Below are 18,274 nucleotides of genomic sequence, written 5' to 3'. Positions count from 1 at the left end.
AACATCTACATATATTTGACCTTCGAATATAGGGATATCAAAGTTCACTTGTACCTTAAAGAGGGCGGAGCCTCCAAGGTGACTGTTGGATGAAGATGCGTCCCTAGTGGGCATTTTTCGAAGGATATAGGAAAATTTATCCATCATCTCATTCCTTTGCCACTCAAGGGCTTCTTCAAGAAATAATCTGATAGGATCGCCTGCTCCCTCATATTTCTTTGCTTCCACCATGGGAGGTCGTTGGTGTAGGCAGTGACGGTCTTGCAAAGGTTCAACTAGCTCAAGTACCAACTCCTTATACCCAAATCTCATTGGGGACATGAACAAAAAAAAAAGAAAAAAAAGAAGAAGAGAAAACCACTCTGATACCATTGATCTAGATTTATGAAGGAATGGAATTAAATACTTATATAAACAAAAACACAGAGATACAGTGAAAAAAAAAATTCAATTCATTAATAATAAAGTATTGAAAATTGTTTACATGTCTCATGCGATGGTAGTGTATCTTTAAGAAGATATGTGGTGGCTACATGCCTTCTAAATTGTGTTACAAGGACGTTTAAAGGCCTATTTATTATTAGGAAATAATGGAAAACCCTGAACATCTAAAAACCTAACCCTAGAAAGTGAAGTGCCAAAAGTTTGTGTGCTATGTTGGGGTAAATTGGTACATCAACTTCCTGGGGTCATAACTTTGGCATAAGACCTCCATTTGACATGTATGATACCTTGTTAGAAATTTTGTCCAAGGAAAACAAATTTATATCACTGCAAACAGGCTCTAGAAGTTTAGGACCCACAAAATTGCCAAAAATAGTAAATTGTGCTACAATTAAGGAAACTGAAAAAAATAATGGTCAGGGTCCAAGTGGAATAGATGAGTGGCTACCAATATCCACCTAGATCAACCCTCCCCTATTAGGAAGCAATGCTCCCCATTGCATTGAGTTCTTCCATGAGATGGGGAAACTTATGCGAAACTTGGTCCTTAGTGAGCCACTTTCCCTAGTGCAAGATTTGGTTGCTTTGACAAGTTCATACAATTGTACCCTTTTCTTGTGAGTGTTCTTGATATGTGTGTCCATGATCAGTTTAGTTGTGGCCTGTTCAATGTAGTTTGGATTGAGCTTTTTTTGTGTCAACTGCGCAACAATGTCTGATGTATCTAATAATGGTGGAAAGTATGGCTAAAGGTAGTCCACATTGAATAAAAGGTGCAAGCCAAGGAATGGGGGGATACTGAGCTCAAAATCATTGTATCCCATAGGCTTGGTGATGATGTAAGGATTATATTGGAGGGGTGGAAGTTTACAATGGGGTCTATTGAGGTGCTCTTTCTACAAATGTAACCAAACTTTTTTCCCAAATGAAACTTATGAGGCACCCGATGCTGATCATGTTATTTGTATTCAGAATTGGATTTATCCAAGATGTTTTGAACCTACTGATAGATGTGTTGAATTCACTTAATAAACCTAGTTTCTTTATCAACTTCAAACTCAACATGGGCAAATTATTCCTATGTAGTTGAAAAATGCAGTGCAACATCAAGGGGACATAATGGTTGAAATCCTAGACCCACTTCAAAGGGGTTGTGTCTAGTTGAGCTATGGAGAGATGTGTTGTAGCTATGTTTCACATAGGGAAGAATCTCATCACATGTCTATGGATGCTTAGAGTTTTACATGTATTATATGTGCATAATCATCCTATTGATGACCATTGTATGGCCATCAGTCTGGGGGTGGAATGTAGTCATCTTGGTGAGATTGGTTTCCAACAATGACCAAAGGCTGAACCAAAATGCACCTAGGAACCTGCTATCATGATCTGATATAATGGTCTACAGGATACCAAAATGTACCCACACCTATTCAAAGAAGAGTCTTATAGTGGCCTTTGCAATGATACTCTTATTGGAGGAAGACAATACGACCATATTAGAAAATTTGTTGATGACCACAAATACATAGTTATTTCCATGCTTGGTAGAAGGAAGGCTAGACATATAGTCCATGGATGTGGATTCCTAGGGTTGGAAAGGAGTAGGAAGAGGAGTATATAAACCTTATTTCTTAACATTTGTCTTGGAAATGGCATAGGAAGTGCAAGATTTGATGTATTTTCCAACATCCTATCGGAGATTTGGCCAATAAAAATACTTTTGTAGTATGGACACATTTTTCTCCACACCAAAGTGTTAAGTGACCCGACTATAGTGCACCTACCAAATGAACTTAGCATGCTCACTTGAAGAAACACAAAGGTGGCACAGGTAGCATACTATTGTATCCTAGAGGTGGAAGTCTGAAACTTTCTCACCATCCACTAGCATCAAGTATGTGTTGGAAAACACTAGATAATTTTTGTATAGTTTTGGCCATCAAGAGGTCTCATGAAAAAAATAGGTCAGAATAATGGTTAATGTTGCAACTAGTGGCCAACTGAGGAAATGTACCAAATTATTGGTGTTTCGCTTCTTGTATTTGATATTCAGATGGAATTGTTGCATATATGTGGACACTTTTGACGGAAATCGTTCTGCAACTTCGCTTGGGTCTATATAAACTTTAAGGGTTGGTGATTTGTGTGGATGACTATATCCTTCCCTGGAATGTAAGTCTTCTATTGAAAAAAAATTCTGCACGATGGAATACATCTCCTTATCATAGGTGGGACATTTCCAAATTGTGTCATAAATTGTCTCACTCTGATAGGCCATTGGGTGCTCTTGCTGGGTGAGAACTACACCAATAGCATTGTCAGAGGGATCTATCTCAATTTCAAATGCTTGTTGTAGGTTTGGTAATGTGACTACTGGTGCAAAAAAATGAATTTATTTAGCTCAAAAAATTCCTTTTGTTGGGACTCAAACTAGAAAAAAATTGCTTTCACTTTGCCCTTGGTAACTTGATTCAAAGGCCAAGTGATATGAGAGAATCCCAACATGAAATCTTGATAAAAATTCATAAGGACAAAAAAGCTATGAAGCCCTATTAGAGTGGTTAGGGATGGTTAATCCCGAATGATTTGGAGCTTAGCTGGATCCACATGAATTCCTTTCTCATCAAGGATGTAGGCCTAATATTGGACCTGGCCCATTCCAAATGTGCATTTCTCCAAGTTGACACATAGTTTGTGATGTCGCAGGGTTTGAATGACCTATAGAATGTGTTATAGGTGTTCTTCCCAACTCTTGCTAAATATGAGGATGTTTTCCTAATATAAAAGCATGAGCGAGTTGTTGAGGGACCTCAAGATGTCATCCATTAGCCTCATAAAAGTTGCAAGGGCATTTTTCAACTCGAAAGGCTTGACCAACCACTCGGAAAGGCCCTCCTTGGATTTAAAGGAAGTCTTACATACATTCATGATTTATATTGGAACATGGTGATAACAAGACTTTAAATCGATATTGCTAAAATACTTGGCCCCTTTGTGTTGGTTAAGAAGCTCATCAATCTATGGGATGGGATACCTATTCCTCACAGTGATTTTATTTAGTGTTCGATAATAAATGTAGAGTCTCCAGGTCTCGTCCTTCTTCTGTCCAAGTACAATCAGTCTCCTAGAAGATGAGGAACTTGGTTGGATGTTCCCTTTTTGAAACAACTCTTCTCGATCTACCACTTTATTTCTTTATTTTCCACAATAGAGTGGTGGTAAATTGGCCCATTGGGTATAGGTTCTCCAAGAACCAGATAGATCAAATGCTTGACCTAAGGTTGAGAAGGTACCCTTGTGGGTGAGGAGAAGATGCCCCTCTATTCTTCCATGAAGTTATCCACATGCCTCTACTACACTGTGGAACCCTTTAAGGGGGTCATGGATATGGCCATGATATTCCCCTTACTTTGAGAATGAATAAAAAAGAAAACAAATTTCTTGGACTGGGAGATGACCTTACTGCATTTCTTAGCAGATATAAAAGAGATGGCAGTAGGCGGGGCTACCTCTAGTATCATGTATAACTTATTTTCAAAAGTAATAATAACAATGCAAGTCTTAGACTCATACACAACATGATGCTCCCACAAGTATGATTGGCCTAATTACACATCACAAACTTAAAGAGGAGCAACATCACATAGTACATCATCTGTGAAGGGCTTGATGTTGTAGGGTAGGAAACATTGATGGATGACATGGAGATATCATCCTTGGTGAAGCCACCCAATGGTGTACATATGTGGGTGTATTATGGTCGGTAGTCACAACTGCTTCATGACCTTTACTGAAATGAGGTACTTTTGGATCTCGCTATCAACAACGAACTGTAGCAGAGAACTCTTCACCCACATATGTGAGTGGAAGAAATGCTCCCCCTCCTCTGGATCTTCAGGCTCAATCTTCTAGACCCTGGTGGTGGAAATCGTGCCACTGGGTTCTGCATCAATAATATTCTTCCCCTTGTCATTCCCCTTGTCCTGTTCTAGTTCAGAATCAAAACATGCATTAGAATATGAAGCTTTCAACTTGACCACCAATGACTGCTTGGCACAACACTCATTTGTGTTGTGAGTGGGATCTTGTGGAACTCACACTGCTTTCTTTTCTCCTTCATCTTCATGATGACATTCTTTTATTGTGACTTCAATGGGTCATCTTGGGTCACTCCAACTTAGTTCTATCCTTCGTTCTATGGTTTGGGGGTATTGTTTCCCTGCTTTTGATTCATAGATCCATAGTCATGATTCTTTTGTTTAAATTTTTGTTCAATCTTGGAAGGATATCAGTATGCTACACCAAGTGAGGAGATGTCCAATACATCCATTTCTTCATGAATTTATTTTTACAGACATTCACACTACTTGGTACTTGAGAACCAGATGTCACTCAGAGTCTTGGATACCAAAATTTATGCATAGGGTATGAAAATATTTGTGAAACCATGCACATCTTGGTCCCTTTGATGCCATAATGTGGTCCACTATACGAACTTGTCCTCATAGCTCCCAACAAGGTAATACTTCTCCTTGAAAATATCTTAGAAAGAGTTCCAAGAGGGTTTGGTTGTAAATAGAGAGGGTTCCTTGACCATTTTCTCACAGTAAGTCTCCCTCTAGTCCTTGTCATGGGGGGTAGCCTTAAGCAGTGCAAAAGTACTCTTCTCCCTATCGAAGAAAATATGGACCAAAAACTAACCTTGAAATAGATTCAACCATTTATATACAACATCTGCATCTATTTGACCTTTGAATATAGGGATATCAAAGTTCAATTGTACCTTGAAGGGGGTGACTTCTCTAAAGTGACTACTAGATGAAGATGCATCGTCAATGGGGCATCCGCCGAAGGACTTTGGCAAAGTTTTCCATCATCTTGTTCCTTTACCATTCGAGGGCTTCTACGAGCAATAATTTGATAGGATCTCTTTCTCCCTCATCTTTCTTTTCTTCCACCATGGGAGGTCATCGGTGTTGATAGGGATGGTCTTGCAAAGGATTAACCAGTTCAAGTCCCAACTCATTATAACCCAACCTCATTAGGGACATCCACAAAAAAACAGAGTAAGAGCACACCGCTTTGATACCACTGATCCAAATTTATAAAGAAACTAAAATAAATACATATATAAACATAAACATAGAAATACAATGAAAGAAAAACTTCAATTCATTAATAATAAAGTACTAAATCCTTTTGACATGTAGACTAGAAATAAACTAGTTAAGGCAATGGTAGCTTATCTATGAGAAGATATGTGGCACCTACATGCCTTTTTAAGTATCTCACAATGAGGCTTGAAGGCCTATTTATTATTGAGAAAGAATGGAAAACCCTAAACATCCAAAAACCTAACCCTAGGAGGTGAAGCCCCAAAAATATGTTGGCCCCGTTGGGGTAAATTGGTATATCAACTTCTCGGGGTTGTAACATTGGCATATGATCTTCGTTTGATGTGTATGGTATCTCATTAGAAAGATCTATTCAAGAAATACATCTCTCAACTATAAACGTTTTCTACATGTTATGGGATTTCCCGATTTCCATAAAAACATCATTTAGGGCCTCAAAACGATTCCAAAAGATTAGGACCTAAAAAATGCCAAAAATAGTAAAATGTGCTACAATTAAGGAAACTTAAAGAAACAATGGTGTGGGGCTAAGTGGAATAGGTTGGTGGCCACGAATATCCACCTAGATTATTATCTTGGTATTTTTCCTATATGTTATTTTCCAAGACTTTTTAGACTATGAAATATTCAAGGATCTCATGAGAAATATAGAAGTACCTAGGTTACACATTTCATAATTATATTTGAAGATTTGGACACGTGCCACACTATACAATTTTTTTGTGGGAAGAGGCAAAAATTAGAAAGATTTGTAAAAGTTACTATAAATTTTTCTTGGAACATCATATTTCGATTAAATCTATGGAGCTATAGAGAATAAATATCATAGTACTACATGTTGATGTAATTTTTTGGATATATGTTGTGTGCATGTTTAACAGTGTCTTACTCTTTGAGTGGTCTCACCACCCATCATAAGGGACATGAGAAAATCATAATACTTTTCTCATGTCCTTGATGATGGTTTGTGAGACCGCTCAAAACTTGGGACACCATTAAACCTACACACATCATATCTCCAAAAAATTACATCAACATGATTACAAGTTGTGGAAATATGCACACAGAGAGTATTACGTGACAAAATTTTAGACTCATAAGGGATAAAATTACGTGGATAAACCATAATTAAGGTCATCTAGAAGGACAAACTCTATAATAGTGTTGTAAAAGGTATGTTAACAGAAATTTACCATAGTTTTTGATTGGGATGTCCCATTGAGTCCATTCAAAATACACTCGAAAGGCAAAGCATAGAAGAATATATGTGAGAAAGGATGATAAGTATTTTAGATAATTATTGTTAATAAATTTAAGTTGTAATATAAGGGTTGGGGTTATACCTTAATTAAGAAGCATTGGAAACACCTAAATTTAGAGGAGATGAAGATAAATATGTAATCAATCCCACATAACGGTTGAGGACAGTATACATGTTTAATTATAATGCTAATCTCTATATTATTAAATTCAATTTGACCAAAATTTGCTTTTATTAGTCTTACCTTACAATTTCATTTATTCTGCTTATCCCTTTTTTTAATTATAATTTTTTGTCCCAATCCCTTTCTTAACTTATCTTAATTTAAACTTAACCCTTCCTACCCCATAAATTATTTAATTAGTATATCAATTATTTGTAGCTATTAATAATAAATTATTAATTAATAGATTAATAAATAATAGTTCATCAATTTTCAAATATGTTTAACTCTACCTAATAGTCATATTCTTTCTCTATCCTATATTTATTCTTGGTTTGGCACTCTTCCCTTCATTAATTAATCTTTTTGTCCCTGAGGATGGGTGAAGAGTTTACTTGAAACATCAGATGCCTCAATAAGATGACACCGTGTTCCAAATTTTTTCATCATGATGTTCTTAACTGTGAAAATCTACATGCCAAAAGTAATTATTTTGTTGGTGAAGCTCATGAGTGGGGGGTGGAGTTTTCACATGGATACTAGATGGAACATTGCATGGAAGGAATTTGAAAAACTGTTTTCCAATAAATGGATAAAGTATAAAAAAAATGGAGGCATTACATAAAATTAAAAATGAATTAGAAGAAGCTAAAGAAGATATAAAGAAGAAAGGCAGTGTGTTATCTAAAACAACAATAGAGTAGCAAGGGGAATTGGAAAAAGGATAACTCAAGGGAAGAGTTGTGAAAGAAAGATGAAGAAGTATATAGATTATGAAACCAAATTAGAAAACTACTAGTTGATTTTAATATATTGAAGGAAGTAAAGAAACATTATCAAATTTAAGAAGAGACAAGGATCATTGATGAAGAGATTACCAAAAGACATGAAAAGGAGATTTGTTAGAAGATTGAAGAAGCCATAGACATGGATGTGGTAAAATTATAAACACATTCTAGAATTGAAGAAGGATTTCACAATTTTCTAGACAAGGTCACATTGCAACTTCAAAAAGATAAAGAAGAAAATAGTCAAGAAGGTATCCAAAATATACTTATAAAAGTTGAACTCCATCTAGAGGATCTGCATGCCAAGTATGATGGTATAATCTCTAAGGCTAGAGAAGACAGAGACCAAGAAAAAGGAATAGAGGATACCATTATCTCTGAAAGGAAGGAAAATGAAAAAAAAATTATGCATAGTGAAGGAAACCCATCTAATGTGAAACCCTATTAACATCCACAAAGGAAAATTTCAAGGAAGACAAGAAGATCCATATTAGAATTATCAAGAAAGAAGATGTATTACTCATCAATATTCATGGAACATGGCATCGCCAAATCACTATTCAACAAAATGTTATCAAATATCAACGAGTACTACAAATTGGAGAAGTCACAAGAAGGAGACATGGAATCAAAGGAAAGGAAACTATGTAACAACCAACCATCAAGGTTTAAGATTAGAAAGAATTGAGTATGGGTGGATATATTATCGTTAGTGGAAAGAATAATATAGGAACCTAAGGAAATTATATTATTTGGTTTCATCACATGTAACTCCCTTAACAAGAAAGCTTTAAGGACAAATCTTTTTAGAGGAGGGTATTGTGTTATGATCCCAAGGGGGGGATATATTGGGTTAAATGTATAAGGTATGACTCAAGGGGGAGAATATATGGGGTTAAATGTACATGTAATATGTAAACATAATTTTAATATGGTCATCCTAGTAATGAAGGGACCACATTTGAAATGTGTGAATAAGTATATATTAAGATCATGTATTCATTATGCAAGACATTTGATTTAGATGTATGAATGTATTTTGGTATTTGGAGGACCTTACCCAATTATTATCTATAATGGAGTTGTGCTCCACACCCACATTGTTGTACATGGTTTGTAATTTTGATTTTTATGTATTTAGATCAAACATGTTGCTTACCATGGAAGATGACATGGAATCTAAAAATACAGAAATCTAGATTTTGGTGAAATTGGGATTTTTGGATTTTTCCAAATCCAAATGGATTTAGATGAGTCCAAAAATAAAAATAAAAACCCAAATATATATATGAGTGGAAGCATGATTGCACTTACTTATGTGTAAGTTTTAACACCGTATAGAAATTACTTGCATACGAATTCTAAAAACATAAAATAAACAATGGTGAGAGAATAACACATAAAACAAATATACATAGATAATTTCCCCTAGATCCAAAAATCGAGACTACCAGATTGATTGTTCATTATGTTCCTTTCAATGTTACAATACATATATATACATGCCGAAGCATCCGTAAACCCCAATCCATTAACCCTGGAATAGAACATAACCGTAGTTCCCTTGATCAGATCTACAAAACACCATGGCTCGAAAACCATCGCACCCAAAACCATGTGAGAAATCCATGCACAAAACCATAGGTAGGTCTGCCAACCTAATATAGGGTCCAAAAAAAAATTCTTTAGGTGCTGCCCCAGACCCCGTGGGGAGGGGGGGGGGGCTACTGCCCCCCTCAAACCCCTCGACATGGGGGGCTGCTAATGCCACACTACGCCTGACGCAACAAAGGGGGTGCTAATCATGGAAAGAATAGTTCACAACCCAACATTCTCCCACTTGTTGTTTTATTTCCACAGGGGGCCATATGAGAGCTTAGTCATTGATCCAGCCCTGCAACACCCATTGTTTCTCTACACCAAGAGAAATTCTCAGAGCTCATAGAATTTGTCAATGCATCTATAGTATTATTCAAAATGTCAACCTTTACCAACAACACCTTTTTCTCTTCTACCATATCCCTCACAAAGTGATACTGAACATCAATGTGATTTGTCTTTGAATGATAAGTAGGGATATTTTCCAAGAAAATTTCACTTTGGCTGTGACAGTCTATCCTTATACCTTGTTGTACTAACCCCATACTTAAACAAAATCTTGGCAAGCAAACTGATTCCTTGCTTGCATGAGTGGCTACCATGTATTTTTCCCCTATAGTTGATAGCACCACTACAGATTATCTCTTACTCATCCAACTGGCTGCACCTCCAAATAGTTTAAACACATACTCACTTATAGATCTTCACTGATCCAGATATCTAGCCCAGTCTGCATCAACAAAGCCATAGATTTCCAAAACTCTATCCAATCCTAGTCTTCCTTGGTAGCACAAACCATAATCACTAGTGCCATGCAAATACATGAAAATCCGCTTCATTGTTATCCATGCTCCTTCCTTGGTTTTGAAATAAACCTTCTCAATACTCCCACTACATGGGCAATGTTTGCTCTATTATAAACCATTTCATACATTAGACTATTGACTACACTTGCATATGGAACACGAGACATGTCCTCTTCCTCTTCTTGTGTCTTGGGACACTGTTCAACATATAACTTTACACCTACAGGAATAGAAACCTTCACGGTTTACTATCCTGCATATTAAACCTCTGCAGTATTGTCTCGACATACGTCCTCTGGTTTAACCAAAGCTTTCTTTTTTCTCGATCTTTTTTAATTTCCATGCCCAAAACATAGTTTGTAGCACCAAGATCTTTCATGTCAAATTTGGAGCACAATTTGGTCTTTAAATCCTAGATAATTTATTTGTCATTTCCAACCAGCAACATATCATCCACATACAAGACCAGATAAATAACATGGTCACCAATTAATTTAAAATACACACAGTGATTTGATTTGCTTCTGGTGAAGCCAAGTCCCCATATAAATGTATCAAATTTCTGATACCACATCCTTGGTGACTGTTTTAACTCATACAGAGACTTTTTAAACTTGTATACCAGTTCTTTCTTACCCTTCATTGTAAATCCTTCAGGTTTCTTCTTGTATATCTCTTCTTCCTGATCCCCATGAAGAAATGATGTCTTCACATCCATCTGTTCTACCTAAAAATCAAAAGCAACATCAACAGTTAAAAGTAATCTAATAGAAGCTACCTTGGCAACAGGAGAAAACATATCACCAAAATCAATTCCCGACACTTGGGAATAACCTTTTGCTACTAACCGAGCTTTGTATTTCTCTAGCTTTCCTTTTGCATTCATCTTCTTCTTGAACACCCATTTTCTGCCAATGGGTTTTTTTCTAGTTGGAAACTCCACTAGATCCCAAGCCTCATTTTTGTGCAAAGATGCCATTTCATCAATCATGACCTCCATCCAAAGTTTGCCATCCTATGAATCTACTGATTCCTTCACAATTATGGGATCATCATCAGTAATAGATAAAGCAAAAACAAAAAGAAGATAGACTATACCTTTCTAGCTACCTTCTATCTCAAACTAATCTTCTCATAACCGGAGTTTTTGGCTCTTCATCTTCTGATTCCTCTTCTGCTGTAGAGTTTGATTCTTCCTCCTTTAGATCAAACTCTATATTCTTAGGTTCCTTTGGTTGGACTTCATGTTTAATAACATATTTCACCTCTCTAAACACCACATCTCGGCTCTACACAACCTTCCTTGTTACTGGGTTCCAAAGCTTATAACGTTTTAAACCATCCTTATGCCCAAAAAAGATGAAATTTTCATATTTACTATCCAACGTTGTTATTTTCTTCTTTGGAACATGTACATATGCATCACATTCAAATACCCTCATATGTGAAAGAGAATTTTTCTTACCAGTCCATACCTCCTGTGGAGTCTTATCCTCCAACACCAATGAATGTGATTCTTTGACCAGGTAACATGCAGTCTCCACTGCCTCTGCCCAGAACTCCTATACTAACCGACACCACTGAGCATGCTTCTTTCCATTTCCTTCAACATCTTGTTCATTCTTTCTGCAACTCCATTTTTCTTAGGTGTGTATGGAGAAGTATTTTTTCATGCTATACGACACTTATTACAGAACTCTTCAAATTCCTTCTTGCAAAACTCTCTATTGTTATCTTTCCTCAACACCTTTATCTTCTTCTCTGTTTGGTTTTCCACCAGAGCCTTAAATTCTTTAAACCTATCAAAGACTTTAGATTTATTCTTGAGGAAATATATCCATGTATTCCTTGAGAATTCATCTATAAATTATACATAGTACAAAGACTTACCCAGTGATGGAACCGATACAGGTCCAAACACATCACTATGCACAAGTTCTAATATATGTTTCACCGTCTTACCACTAGAGGGGAAACTCACCCGATTCTACTTCCCAGATACACAATTTAAACAGAAATCAAAATCCAGAGAGATATTAGACATACCTCCTACCATACCTTTACCATGAAGTATTCAAAGGCCCTTCTCTCCAATATGTCCAAGCTTTTGATACCATAGCATGGTCTTTTCTCAAGAGACCACTAGATTTTCTTCTCCACTTTTAGGAACCTCAGAACTATTGCACCCATCAATAATAGTGCTACCTTGCAGCTTGTATAGAGTTCCAATCTAAACTCCCCGCGTCAATACCAGTTCTCCCTAAACCATCTTGCAGGTATCTTTCTCGAACACTGTTTTTACACCTGCATCATCCAACTTGCTTATAAAAATCAGATTTTTGGCTAATGCAGGAATATGCAAAACACACGGAAGTGTTCTAATCCTTCCACCTTGCAACTTCAACTTGAATTTTCTGTGACCAATGATTCTAGCCTTCCTATCATCCCCTAAGAATACATCACCACCATCATATTTCTCATACTCATAGAACCACTCTCTATGGAGAGTGAAGTGAAAGGCTATGCCTGAGTCAATCAACCATGCCTCATGATCTACATGCGTACTTGAAGAAGAAACCAAGTACACATCCCCACCTTCATCTAAGGTGGTTTTCACCTTTAGATTTACATTCCCTTTTTAGTGCCTTCCTTTCTGCATTTCCATCACACCTTTACAGGTTTTCTTAGATATTTAGATCTCCCTCTAGATTTAAATCTCCCACTCAAGGACTTATTTTTACTTCTGTTCTGGGACTTTCCTCATATAGACAAGGCATCACCATTCTGGCTCTCCATATTTTTCCGCCTCATCTCCTCTGTCAGCAATGATGAGGCTATTTCATCAAATTACAAGGTAGTTTCTTTGTTACCTATTCCAACAACCAGACTATCCCATGAATCTGGTAGAGAACAAAACAAATGGATGCACCTATCTTCATCTAAAATTTTAATATCAACGGATAATAACTAGCTTACCATAGTATTAAATGCATTCAAATGCTCTATCACTGAGTCTCCATCTTTCATCCTCGAGTTATACAACTTTTTCTGTAGGAACAGTTTATTCACCAAAGACATAGATGGTACAAAGTCTCTAACTTGTCCCACAAAACATTTTCCATAGCTTCCCCTGATACATTCAGTAATACTAAATCTGAGACACACAATCGTATTGTGTTTTCTTCCTTCCGATCCAACTTCTTCCATTCTTCATCATACACTGTCGTTGGTTTGGTACCTAGATCTACCGCGATCCACTAATCTTTATCCACCAGCAGATGCTCCATCTTGAGTTTCCACAACTAAAAAATCTAACCATTAAATTTCTTGATCTCTATCATTCCAATGCTCATCAACTTCTTTCACCACAAGAATCAATCCCGCGGATCTCTCATTGAACAAGGTTTACCACAGGCTTGAGCAAAACCCCTTAGCAACAAAGGTGTCCCCTTGAAGCCAAAACAACTCTGATACCTAATGTAGATTTTAACCCCATACATAAATTACCTACATATGAATTTTAAAAACAGAAAATAAACAATCACGAGAGAATAACACGTAAAACAAATATACCCAGAGATTTTCCCCTATAACCCAAAATCGGGACTACCAGATTGATTTTTCATTATGTTCCTTTCAATGTTACAATACATATATATACATGCTGAAGCATCCATAAACCCCAATCCATTAACCTTGGATTAGAACATATCCATAGTTCCCTTGACCGGATCTACAAAATTCCATGGACCGAAAACCATCGCGCCCAAAACCATGTGAGAAATACATGCACAAAACCATAGATAGGCTTGCCCACCTAATATAGGGTCCAAAAAAAATTTCCCGAGGCACCGCCCTGAACCTCATAAATGGGGGCTACCACCCCACTCAAACCCCCCAACACGGGGGGTTGCACCCGATGCAACAAAGGGAGTGCTAGTTGTGGAAATAATATAAAACAACCCAACAACATGCAACAATGCTAAGGTTGAGGCTACATGGAATTCAATGCGGAGGTGATATGGATTGTGAAAGCTTTGGGTAGTGAAGATACAAAGGTCCTAAGTTTCATTTAAATGGGAATTTTGATATTTCCAAGATCGAAATATGTGAAGAGTTAGTATGTTAACCATAATGAGAATCTGGAAGAAAGGAGAGTAGGCATAGCAAGAGAACAAGAAATCATAGATCTTGATGGATTCAAAACATCAAAAATCTAGAAATTGTTATAACAAGGATTTATGGAAAATCCTAAATTTGAATATGAGCAATAGGTTGATGTGTTAGTTGAAACATGACCCTATGATGTGGTGATATGTGGGAAGGGACTACCATGTGTCAATTATGTGTTAGTTGATTTGGCATTATATAGTGGTGACACATGGGAAAAAGAGATATAACATGTCATTGGTATGGATGATGACATGGCACTAAGAGAGGTGAATATTCTAGAGGCCATAACTTTGTTTTAAGAGCTAAAATTTGGATGGAATTGTAACCACTCCTCCCACATTTACCCATTTTCACTGACCTACCAGGGTAAACATGAGACAAATAGTTAGTATGACAATGACCTGAACTCCTAGTTCTAGTTAAGGAATTGGAGCCTACGAAATAACCATAGAATGATAACTCACAACATCTCTCAGGGATATATGACACTTAAGGGCCAAAGGACCACCCCAGGTGACTAAACACGGAGCTAGGGCTCTTTTTCACTTACCTAGACTTCCAACCACATGCAAGAAAAGGCCTGGGTGTGGTTACATGACTCCAACTGCTGCATGACAAGGCTTGGGTGTGGTTATAGGCCTCCAACTACATGCACAACACTACCTCCATGCAATTGTGACCCAATTTTCCCATTTCAAAGGGTGTGATCCCGAGATCTGAGCCACAATTCTAGGTATGCCTCTAGATCACTGCCCAGAACTACTCGAGTATGTATAGAATGATGCATGACATGACAACAAGGCTAAACATTTAAACTCGAATAAAAAATGTGACCTATATAGGTTAGAAGATACTAGACATTTCGTTAAACACGTGGAAAACATTTAAGCTATAGGTCATGAATGCATATATGATCATATGAGTCTGAGATTCATTTTTGAACCAACAAGAAGGATCTATTCCTCTCCACATAGTTGCAACAACACTAGATAGTCCATACATTCATCAACCAGTCGATAACTAAACAATTCATGACAAGAGCCATAAATAACATACATAATGTAACCAACAAATAACTAGTAAATAACCAACATAGAAACCATGGAAACTTAGCCATGATATAACCAACATAATCGCTGCAAATATACATGGATCACAATAGAAGAATAGCTCTTATTAACATATGAAAATACTAGGTCAAGGACATCCACATACCACTTGACCATCGATTATGCTGAACCAAATCTCTCTTTCAACCAATCATGCTCGCGCCACATTCCAAGCATGAATGTGGGATTTCATGCAATACAACCAAAACAAAACCAAATGAGGGATTCCAAAGGCCAAACCACCTCAACACTCAACACTAGTGCTTCCACCTCCATGGTCGAACATCACTAATCACCAACTAGATCAGTCTCTACCTAAGTTGTCCAGGGCTCCAAGAACTGGTAACTCAACCCACATCCTTCCAGGACTCCAGAGCAATTTTCCAACATGGCTCCGGGGACAAGTAACTTAACCTACCAAGGGCTCCAATGTGTTTCTCCTAACTTAGGCTCTAGGGCTAGTAACTCAACCCAAGTTGTTCGAGGGCTTCCTTAGTGTTTGTTCCAACACATAGCCATAAGGAATTATGAACACCAATCAGAGAATGATCAAGTGGAAAAACCCATAACACCATAACTATCTAGGAAATGTTAAGGAACAGTGAAAACTACTTCCGCTCTAGGAAAATATCCATGCCAATGACAACACATAACTAGAGAATCACATGAATATACCATGCATCCAAAAATCAACAAGGAAATCACACATGCAACCTGTTACATGCAAAGAAATCCGACTATAGATGTTGATCGAAATTTTCCCTTGTGCTTTCTTGCTTTCCTTTGCTTTCTTTCTCAAATCCAAGTGAATACTATATTGCTCCAAGAATGCTCCAGTATTTCTCTAAGTGTGCAAGCGTATGAGAGAATAGAAGAGAGCTCCACCCAAAAAATGTGAAAAGGGTATGCACAAATTCTCAAAAGACTTTTTATCATTGATGCCTCTATTTTCTTCATTTTCCTTCATTTTTCCTTCTAATTTCCTTAGCATGAAAATTTGTGACCCTTCATCTCCCTTTTCTCCTATTTTCCTTTATTTTCATAAATAAAGGCCAATTAATGCCTCTTTTCCTTTGCCAATTTCCATAGCCATATATAAATCAAAAGTGATCCCCACTATAATATCTTCCCACCATTCAGCTTGGAATACATGTCCCATGACCTTGGTCTTAAATTTTTTACATGAAAAATTAACCAGGGGTTATTACAAACCCCTTCCCCTTTGGGGAACATCATCTTCAGTGTTCTATGACACCTATGACCAGAAAACCATTGAAAACAAAACATATTACCTATGGAGCTTTATAACACATCTAATTGCATTATTTACAATTACAACTCTAAAAACATGACAATCATACCGTTTACTGGAGATTTATAATAGAACTCGTTACAGTATTTATAATAACAACCACATATACTTATGCACGTTTTCTACAACTAGTAAATAATCATACTATCTATGGAGCTTTATAACCACAACTCAATACAATATTTAAAATAATATACACATATACATATGCACATTTGGTCCGACCAACAAATAAAAGGACACGATGAATGCATTAGTCAAAAAGGGAACCTGGAGGCTCACACTTCCACCATCAAAATTAATACGAGGATTCAAATCCTTTCTAAGAAGTCTAGAATCTACTACCAAAGTCAAACCTGCATCCAATGTCTAGTGCTACGATCCTTGTGCTACTTGTTCTCTGAGTGAATAGTTACAAGCTCATTGTTCCAGGGCACACTCCTAATGTGCTTTTGATTCCATTTGGCAATGATAATGACCAAACCAAATTCATTCCTCGACCTTCCCTTCTCTGCTACATAGTCCCTTGAGCAATCTGGTCACCCCCTTCTATGTAGTCACACACCTTCTAGAATCCACTAACATCCCCTACTCTGCTGCATAATCCCTTGAGCGACCCATCCCTTGGCAAGGTTTCCTCACATTGGATGGTCCAAAAACCAAGGCATTTCCCTTCCTCAAACCATCATGTAGGTCATAACATGCTCATGGAAATATGGAAATCAATGGACACTATTGGGTTAAAATGTCCCATAATGACCCTTCTCTTGAATGCTTTACCAAAATACTGTTGCATGTTCCAATTCCCTTTACCATTGCTACTAGCATTCTAGGAGCCAGTTCTAACCACACAGCCTAGGCATTTTCAATGACCCATACTTGGGAATTCTCCATGCTTTCCTATATGAAGCACATAGTTGTTATTAGATTCAAAAGAAATTGAAATAAATTCAAATCATACCTCATTAGTAACTCTTCAATAAGGTACACCTGCAATTCTATTTACTTCCTATCAAAACAAGTTAAACTAGTTGGTTGATCAAATCATCATTTATAAACATATCACATCTGGTTAGCTCAAAACTCGACCATCATAAATCATAATTATAGATCACATGAAACCATCATAAATCATAATCATGGATCACATGCAACCATCATAAATCAGAATCACAGATCACATGCAACCATCATAAATCACAATAATATATCACATGCATAATGACAACTAAAATCAAATAATGATACTTATCTTTCAATCAATCTTTTGCTTCTACATCAGTTCATTTTCCTTTCCGTACAAATAACAGATCAGTTGTCGCACCTGGCAATCACCCCATTCATTTGCTTTTCTTGAATCACGTACTCATATAAATAGTGTACATCACAACACGTACACGTGCACATGGCCTACAACACCACACAATACATACACCTACATATGGTGTAGAAAAAAACACATACACTTACATGTAGTGTAC

This window comes from Pinus tabuliformis, chromosome 2_2, assembly GCF_031772625.1.
Source record: "Pinus tabuliformis cultivar Carrire ecotype Pingquan chromosome 2_2, CPIR1, whole genome shotgun sequence".
Taxonomy (NCBI): domain Eukaryota; kingdom Viridiplantae; phylum Streptophyta; class Pinopsida; order Pinales; family Pinaceae; genus Pinus; species Pinus tabuliformis.
Note: the sequence above shows the minus strand (reverse complement) of the source record.